A 10,111-nucleotide genomic window follows, 5' to 3' on the forward strand; every position below is an offset into this window, starting at 1 on the left:
AGGAAGTTGCCAACAACCTCATGTGAATTTGGAATGAGTGTTCCCAAGCAGAAAGATAGGCTATACATTGAAATAATACTATTATTAATAGAGCACATGTATCTAGCAATGGTGCATGGCTGTTTTCAAGGGCAGGAGCCAGTCTGTTATTTTTGAAGCCTTGCATGCCCTAATATTTGTGGGGCCATCTGGTTCTTACAGCTTTCTTTTTATGCTTTCCTGTGAGGAAGTATGTGACTGTGTTTGGCTTTTTCTTAGAGAAATAATCTCACTCTAACTTCCCCTCTCTCTTTTTCTTTTCTCTCCCCACATTTTCTGTCCTTTCACTACAGCAGAGCAATGGATAGCATACAAAAGCCGAAGACATCACCAATGCAATCACCATACAGGAATGCAATGACACACCAATTGTTGCCTATTTTTCATGTGCAGCTAGGCATGCACACATTTCTCAATTGCTGACCATATTTTAGCATGGTAGTTTCCCTCATGTGCCAATCCCAATCAAATATAACTTACTTCCCTTTGGAGTCATAATCCCAGAGACACACTTTCATACACACTGACCACTCAATCATATTAATAGCTGTCTTTCTGCACACACTTGAGTTGATTCCTCCTCTGCTTTCATATCCCTCTAAACCAACCTTCCTTCCTTCCTTCCTTCCTTCCTTCCTTCCTTCCTTCCTTCCTTCCTTCCTTCCTTCCTTCCTTTGTAATGGACTATGACTATGACTTCCATGCTCCACACTTTCTAGACAGCAAAGGTTCCCCTAAGCTTATGGGACTTGTAGTCCAGCATGTCTGGAGGGCCTGAAGTTGGGGGACATTGAGGTATCCTTGAAGCCATGGCCCATGCATTCACACTGCAATGCACAGATGTAGACAAATCAAGATCTCTCTCTCTCTCTCTCTCTCTCTCTCTCTCTCTCTCTCTCTCTCTCTCTCTCTCTCTCTCTCTCTCTCTCTCTCTCTCTCTCTCTCTCTCTCTCTCTCACACACACACACACACACACAGACAGACAGACAGACAGACAGACAGACAGACAGACAATATATGAGCAGGCAAATAGCTACCAAACTGAAAACCAGACCTGTATCCTCTAGATTAAAAGATGGTAAATCAGTAGAGCACAACCTATCCTTGCCGTCTGTCTATTTTTAACATGCTGCTGTCCAGTCACAGGTGCTGAAACTCTCACTCCCCCCTCCCCCCCTCTCTGGCCCCATATGCTCTCTATGAGCTCCCTTTTCCGGGGGGGGGGAAACAACCAGCCCATATTTTTGTTTCCCCCCCCAAGCTTTTTGACCATATTCACCCCCTCCCTCTGCCATCCAACAGAAAAAAAACAAACATACACTGACACACACCAATAGAGCCACTAAAGGCCCATACTTACCTGCTAAGCCAACCCTTTTGGCTCAGGGTTATTTTTGAGAGAGGAAGACAGAGACAGAAGGAGAGCCTTGTGATGGAGGGAATTGCCCCTGCCTCTCCGCCAAAAAAATAAATAATAATAATAATAAAAAAAGAATAAAAATAGGGGAGCAGGGGAGAGGTTATGGAGTGCTTCCCCACCACCACCTTCTGGGGACTGAGATATCTCTGTAGCAGCGCAGAAGGATGGAGTCGATAATTGATGGTGAGGTGGAGGAGGGGGGGGGAGAGAAGGAGACGCAGGATGTTGCTGAATAGAGTCACTCTGTCTGCCTCTTCCCCCCACACACACACCTTGTGTGTTTCTGCTTCCTACACCACCCCCCCTCCACCCCTAGTCTCCGGATGCAGGGCTGCGCCTTCTGGTACTGCAGACCCTGTGATGACATCACTACCTCTTAAGGTGGAATTTTGGGGCATCTCCTAGGCTGTCTTTTTTTTTTTTGGCTTGGCTTGGTTTTGGCTTTGGAGGTGGGGGAATGTTTTGTTTTCTGTGATTGAGGAGTGCTGAGGTTCAGAGAAGCACGACACAATTTTGCTCACAGGGAATTGCAAAAGAAACAAACATTTCCCCCCCCCCCCCACACACACACAGTTCTTCCACTTGTGGCTGCGACCAGAGATAAACAAGTGGTTATAGGACGGGGCATAAATTTGGGCCTGAAGAGCTATGTTCCCTGGAGCTGCCACATAATCCTCATTCCCACCTATCCGTCCACTTATCCATCCAGGCTTCTTCTGAACCAGGATATCTAAAGGTACGGTGCTTAGAAGGTAACCTAGTCTAGAAAACATTAGAATATTCTGGGAGAGTAAAGGTACAGATGGTGAAGGTAGCCACCTTAAAGAGAAAGAGGGCTTAAATACTGGGGTGAGTTGAGGAGATTGTTCCCAAACTGCTGAGCTGATGGTTGTGGGGACACCCACAGACCAGGATATGATAGGGTTTGCTATAGGAAGAGGCTGCCTTTCATTTGAGGTGTACACTCCCTTGCAGGAAACACAAAAGATGCTAATGTGAAGGGGACTACATTAATACTCCCTACCTGCTACTCCTAAGAGGGCTGTTGCTCTTTGGAAACTGAGACATTTGTCTTACATCCCAGGCATAACATATGATCCGAAAACTCAAAACTCAACTTTCCCTCTGGTGGGCTAGGTTCCACTCAGATGTGCGAAGATCAATTGCTCTCTTTTCTTCTGCCCACATCTCTCTCTATATATATATTTAAAAAAATCAATTCCAATCATCCAGAGTCATTGAGAAAAGATGGTATTAATCTATGGGGCATTAGAAGGCCACCCTTCAGGCTTACATCCAATTTCTGTCATCATAACTAAAGTCTCTTCTAAAAATCCATTGCCACTAACTGCTGAACATGCAAAACAAGCAGTTGTGGGAATTTTGCCCAGTGTGTCACAGGCTCTCCCAGCCCAGGACTTCAACAATTTAGCAGGTAAACTATTGGACACACGGCTGAAATTGGTTCCTTATTCCCAGAACTGAACATGTCACAGTAGCTTCAAGGCAATGAGAGGTATTGGGGTATTGATTAGGGGACTAGACCAACCCCAGGAGATGGAGGCTGAAATCCACATTTAATTATGATTCTCAGTGGGTGAATTTTAGCCAACTGCTATTTATTAGCCTAATCAACCTCAGCAGAAAAAAAAGGGAAGATGAGTTTCCTTATGTTCCTTGAAGGAAAGGCAGTAATTAGGGTAAAGCTCTCCTTGATTCCTGATGACTTTATGAACAAAAAACAACCATGAGGTTCTAATAGCAACAATTTAAAAACAATTGCCTTCTTCCAAAAGATGATTTGGACTTCCCCAGTGTATGTAGGCTTCACTCCTGATATTCCCCTGTAGTCTCATGTTTTGGGAATATCAGGTCCTGCTTAACTTTCAAGATTGGCTAAGGGCTGCCACCTGCTGGTAGATCAGAGCAATACATAAACAACCAACGGCCAACAACCAAGCATTGGAAGAAACGTGGGGTAAAAAGGTAAGAATCAATGTTAGGATCTACTCATACTGTGGCCAATTGGAACCAAAATGCCAGAAGTTATTATTGCTTTCCAGATAGTGCACTTTTTAAAACAAAACAAAACAAAACACTGCTGTTTGAACATTTAAAATAGTGTTTCATATTTGCAGAAAGATGGAGGGCAATGAGGCAGGCAGCCATGAGTCTCCATAGTTTTTGCAGAGGAAAAGTCTCAGTCTCATGTGCTTACAATCTAAAGTGAAATGGAAGAGAAACAACTGAGGAAGGGGAGAAAAACTTTGCCCAGCGTGGTTCCCTTTAAATCTCTCTTCCTTAGGACTTCATGTTAGTGGCTGATGCGCCCCGAGCCACTGCCCATTTTTGTCCAGTTTTATCCTTCTGTCAGCATTCACGCCCACACAAACATGGAAACATGAGTGCAATCTCATCCTCTTCTCTTCTCTTCTCTTCTCTTCTCTTCTCTTCTCTTCTCTTCTCTTCTCTTCTCTTCTCTTCTCTTCTCTTCCCTTCCCTCCTCTCCTCTCCTCTCCTCTCCTCTCCTCTCCTCTCCTCTCCCCTCCCCTCCCCTCCTTTCTCATCCCTTTCTTTCCCCTTTCTCCTGCCTTTTTTTGTGCTCCCTGCTGAAGCTTGGCACACAGTAATGCATCCACTTCCTTTAGGAGACGTCCTGCCCTTAATCTCTCCCCAATCTTCTGTGCAACAGACAGTTTCATTTCACTTTATGCTTCAGAAAACAGCGGTCAGATGAAAAACATCTGCTCTGGTTTTGTTCTTACAAGGCATTTCTCCAAGTGGCATTGACTATGCCCTTCCATCATCACTTTTCCAAAATAAATAAATAAATAAATAAATAAATAAATAAATAGGCAAGGAACCCACCAGTCCTCCTCTCCCCCTTCCCCACCAGCCGGTCTCCTTTGAAATCCCATGAACTCAGCAATTATTTAGCCGGTTTCTCAAAGAAGTGTCAACTGCTCTAATTTAAACTGATAGTCCCCGAGCATTGTGGGTAAAAGGTTTGGTGAAGTTCTGTGGAGAACGTGTCACGTACTGCTGACAGCCATTGCAAAGACCCACCTACGGTTACAAGACAGCAGCAAAGAAATGTTTTCTGATGATCAAACAGGAATTCATGGAACAAACAAAGCTACTGTACTTACAGAAATATTGTCGTGCGTGGAAATCTGAGCAACCCGGTTTGGCTTTCTAGTTTTCCATTGCCTCTTTCCCTGTCACCTTTTGAATGAAGCTCTTTTTGTCACACACACACACACACACACACACACACACACACACACACACACACACACCACATATATATATATATTTCATATACAACTTAAGGCAGTAAACATACTTAATACTCGTCCTGAAGGTGATTTTTCAAAAGATGACTGGACTTTGTTTTTCCTTGGCGACATTTCAGTTCTGAAGAACTGAAGCGGCTTCTTGAATGAGAAGCAAAATGTCTTCAAAGAAAAACAAGAAAGTCCAGTTGCCTCCTGAAAACACACCTTTGGGACAGCCATGACCCAGATGACTGAGAATCTCCACAGACATATCTAATACTTCTTCCTCCTCCTATTTTCCCCACAGCAACCAACCTGTGAGGTGCGTTGGGCTGAGAGAGAGTAACTGGCCAGGGGGTCACCTTACCAGTTTTCATGCCTAAGGTGGGATTAGAACTCACAGTCTCCTAGTTTCTAGGCCAGGGGTAGGCAACCATGGCTCTTTCATGACTCGTGGACTTCAACTCCCAGAATTCCTGAGCCAGCCATGCTGAGGGAAAAGGGAGAGGTTTCCAAGCTGAGCCATGATGGCTCAGGAATTCTGGGAGTTGAAGTCCACGAGTCATAAAAGAGCCAAGGTTGCCTACCCCTGTTCTAGGCCAACACCTGAACCACTATTACCAAGCAAGGATTGCATTGTAAGGAAGACATCCTGAGACATTAAAGGGAATAAAAATAAAGATGTCTCCTCCAACTATTATTTAGATTGCCAGAATGACTTTGACATATCCGTATTCATCTTCCTTCAGACTATATGCAAATAGAGTAGCATACAGGTAGTCCTTGACTTACAACGGTCACTTAGCAACTGTTTGACGTTATGATGGAAACCCCCCCCCCCCAAAAAAAAGCTACTTAGGACCCAATATTGAAGTTCTGACATTGTTCCCCCCCCTTCCAATCACATGAACTGCTTGTTTTTTAAGTCACGCCCGACTTTAGGATTTGTTAAGCAAATCAGTGCAGTTAAGTGACTCGGTCATTAAGTGGATTTGGCTTCTCCGATGGACTTTGCTTGTGGAAAGCTGTCTTGAGAAAGTTGCAAATGATAATCACGTGACCCTGGGACACTGCAACCTTCACACATACACACTGGTTGCCAACTGGCCAAATTTTGATCATGTGACCATGGGGATGCAGCAATGGTGGTAAATGTGAGGTCATTTTTTTCAGTGTTGTTCTAACTTCGAACCATCGTTAAATGAACGGTTGTAAATCAAGGAGTACCTGCAAAGCACATTGGACTAGTGGTTAAGGCTCAAAACCAGGAGGCTGTGAATTCTAGCCCTGTGTTAGGCATGAAAATCAGCTGGATGACTCTGGGCCATTCACATCCTTTCAGCCCAATCTACCTCACAGGGTCGGTGCAGGGAAAAGAGGAGGAGGAGGAGGAAGAATATGAGGCATGTTTGCTGCCTTGAATTGTATACGGGGGGAAAAAAGGCAGGATAAAAATCTAAAGAATAAAAAAAAAGCTACCAGAACAGGGATCATGTTTAGGTGATCTCACAGCCCAATAGGTGCACAGGATGGGGACACATTTATTAAGAACAATAAAGGCGTAAAGGAATCTTAAGTAAAATAAGCAACATTCTCAGAAAGTGAAAGCCTTTGCAGGCTTTAAGAGTGGAAACGACACATTTTCAGAATATCTGAGAGAGAGAGAGAGACAGAGAGAGCAAAGAGGAAGCCCAAGATGGCGGATGTGCTGGGCTGAGCTCTGCGAGCTCCAGCTGTTAGGCGTCCCTTAGGAGCCCCTCAGGGTGCCTTCGGGCCCTCTGTGTTGGGGATTAGGGTTGACAGGCAACGAGGCAGGCAGTGAGGCTCTTACCCGCTGGTCTGCCCGTCTGCTGGTTCTGCTGTCTCCTGTCCGCTTGTTTTATGCTCGTTTTGGCCGTTCCTGATGGTGTCGTTCGTGCCATTCCTTGTGCCGTTCCTGGGCCGTTTGCGGCCGGCGCTGGCCTTCTCTTGCTGTTTTGGGCCGTTTCGGGCCGCTTTCGGCGTCGTCGTCTTCAAGCCGTTTTCGGCGGCGGAGACGCCCACGGGTCATCCTGGCGGCGGCGGCGGCGGCATCGGCGACGGCGGTGTTTTCGGGCCGCTTGCAGTGGCGGTGGCGGCGGCATCTTCGGGCCGTGCTCAGGCCGCTTTCGGTGGTCGGTGGTGGCGTTTTCCGGGCCTTTTGGCCCGTTTCGCCGGTGGCGGCGTTTTCTGACCCGTTTTCGGGCCGATTGGTGGCGGCGGCGTCCTCGGCGATGGCGGCAGCGGCGCTTGTAACGGCAGCGTTTCTTTTGGCGGCGGCGGAGGTTCTGGCGACGGTGTGGCCCTCCGCTTGCCCAGGTTCCTCGCCTGCTCCTTTGAAGACCGGAGCTGCCGCACTTTGGGAGGCCGCGCTCTGGACAGCCCCAACCAGTGGACTGGTGGCCTATGGAGTTGCGGCTGGGAACAAGCCTAGAATGGCGGTGCGGCGAAGGAACTGTGGTGGCAACTGGAGTGGCCAGCCACTGCCAGGCAGGAGTTTGCCATCTTCTGGCCTATCCAGTCTTGCCTCAGATTTATATCTGCCTGCGTGATAAACTCTCTTGCCTGTCTCCCTCTCCCCATAGGACTCAGAGGGACCTGGGTACAAGCCACGGTGGGAGAGTGGCTTGGATTTACATCTGCAGCCCCATAGAGGTGAGAGCTCTATGGGGTATGCCCTACCCAGAGTGCATACTCTGGACCACCCCCAGGAACAGAGCTGCGACCCGTCGTGAGAGGATGGGGGGTGGCCTGTTCTGGGGGTTCACCCAGCTTGAGTGGCAGTGAAGCTGGGTGATGGTCCAGATACCCACTTACCCTCTGATTCGATCCTCCTATTGAACTATTAATTATGGGACTGCCTCTCCTGGACTTTCTTGGACACTCATGCACTTTCATTATACCAGCACGGACTTGTTCGCCCTCAGGGGTGCCCCCCTCCCCTGGGTGCAACCCGCCTTTTTTATGATCTCCAACCTCGATGAAGGGCCCAATTATTGGGACCCTGAGAGATGGCTGGGCAGGGGCCTCCAGTATAAATCTAATAAGAGGCCCCTGGTTAATTTTTTAGCAAAAATTTTTGTGGGGTTAGGGAGGGGGGGTGGGTGTGGACTATGGTTGTTTGGCAATGGGGGGGTGGTCCATCAACCGTTGTTCAGGTCAGGTCCGGGATTGGTCGCGTGGGGGGAGAGCGGGGTTCGGTTGCCTCCGGGGCTCGGGAGCGGGTCGTGGGACTACCAATTCCCACGACATTGGGGAATGGTAGCAGGTGTATGATCAGAGGGCCGCATCGATACCGGAGAGGGCATCTCTGCTATTTACAAGCGGTGAGGCGCTCCGACCCTCTGTTTCTTCCCCAAGGTCCCGGGAGCGAGGATGTGCAGCCACCTGAGCTCCGGCTGGTGTACCTGAATGCCAGGTCCGTTGTTAATAAGGCTCCCCTTGTTCGGGATTTAGTTGAGGGTGAGCATGCGGACCTGGCTTGCATCACGGAGACTTGGTTGGGCCCAGAGGGTGGTGTTCCCTTGGTTGATCTTTGCCCACCAGGTTTCCGGGTGCTACACCGGCCTCGGGCTCAAGGTAGGGGCGGGGGAGTGGTGGTAGTCATTAGGGAGACCTTGTGTCCGCGGGAGACCACCGTTCCCCAGATAGTTGGGTGTGAGTCTCTCTTTTTGAGATGTGGTCCTGGGGCGCAGTTGGGCTTGCTGCTGGTGTACCTTTCGCCTAGTCGCGCAGCGGCAGCCCTGCCTGAGCTACTTGACATCCTCTCGGGGTTGGTGATTGAGTTCCCCAAACTTATAGTTTTGGGTGACTTCAATCTACCATCCCTAGGAGGATCATCTGAGTTAGCTCGGGAGTTCATGGCTTCCATGATGGCCATGGACCTGACGCAAGTATTTCTTGGACCGACTCATGTGGGAGGCCACACCCTTGACTTGGTTTTCTTATCTGGACGGTGGTTTGATGATCTTGGTGGGGGTTCCCCAACTATTATACCCCTGTCATGGACCGATCATCATTTCCTGCGGCTGGTCTTCCATTTTGCCACCCCCCGCCGTGGGTGTATGGAGCCAACTAGATGGTACCGCCCCAGACGCTTAATGGATTCTGATAGGTTCCAGGCAGTGCTGGGGTCCCCACCTGCCTCCGTTGCTCACAGCTCGGCGGATGCCTTAGTGGAAGCCTGGGAAAGGGCAGCCACGGAGGCACTTGACCGAGTTGTACCCTTGCGGCCCCTGACCCGGTGCAGATCCCAGCGAGCTCCATGGTTCTCCGCGGAGCTTCGGGAGATGAAGCGTCGGAGACGGGGCCTAGAGAGCTGTTGGAGGTCCAGCCGATCCGAATCCGACCGATTGCGACTAAGAACCCACATTAGGTCTTATCTTGCAGCGATGAGGGCGGCGAGGTCTAATTACTTCTCCACCCTTATCGCGTCCGCAGATAACCGCCCGGCCGCCCTGTTTAGGGTGACCCGCTCCCTCCTTAATCAGGAGGTGAGGGAGGAACCCTTGCAGGGTTGTGCCGAGTTTGGTCAACATCTGTCGGATAAAATCGCTTGGATTCGGAGCGGTCTGGACTCCAGCTGGGCGGAGTCTGACGATCAGGACACGGGCGGTCTTGTCAATGTTATCTGGGAGGAGTTTGATTCTGTGACCCCTGAGGAAGTGGACAGGATTATGGGGAGATTGAGCTCTACCACATGTTTATTGGACCCGTGCCCTTCCTGGCTGGTGTATGCAGCTCGGGAGGGGACACGAGGCTGGTTCCAGGCGGTTATATCTGCCTCTTTGAGTGAGGGTAGTTTCCCCGCCGTCTTAAAGGAGGCGGTGGTGAGACCTCTCCTCAAGAAGCCTGTCTTGGACCCAGCTGTGTTAAATAACTTTCGTCCAGTCTCCAACCTTCGCTTTCTTGTGAAGGTTGTTGAGAGTGTGGTGGTGCATCAGCTCCCTCTGGTCCTGGATGAAGCGGATTATCTAGACCCGTGCCAATCGGGTTGCAGGCCCGGGTACAGCACGGAGACGGCATTGGTCGCTCTGGTGAATGATCTCTGGAGGGCCCGGGACAGGGGATATTCCTCTGTCCTAGTCCTATTAGACCTCTCAGCGGCTTTCGATACCATCGACCATGGTATCCTGCTGCGGCGTCTCAGGGGATTGGGAGTGGGAGGCACAGTTCTTCAGTGGTTCTCCTCCTATCTCCTCAGATGTTCGCAGTCGGTGTTGGCAGGGGGGCAGAGGTCGACCCCGAGGTCTCTCGTTTGTGGAGTTCCTCAGGGGTCGGTCCTCTCGCCTCTCCTGTTCAACATCTATATGAAACCGCTGGGTGAGATCATTCGTGGTTTTGGAGTTGGGTATC

This window comes from Vipera berus (assembly GCF_964194415.1).
Source record: "Vipera berus genome assembly, chromosome: Z".
Taxonomy (NCBI): Eukaryota; Metazoa; Chordata; class Lepidosauria; order Squamata; family Viperidae; genus Vipera; species Vipera berus.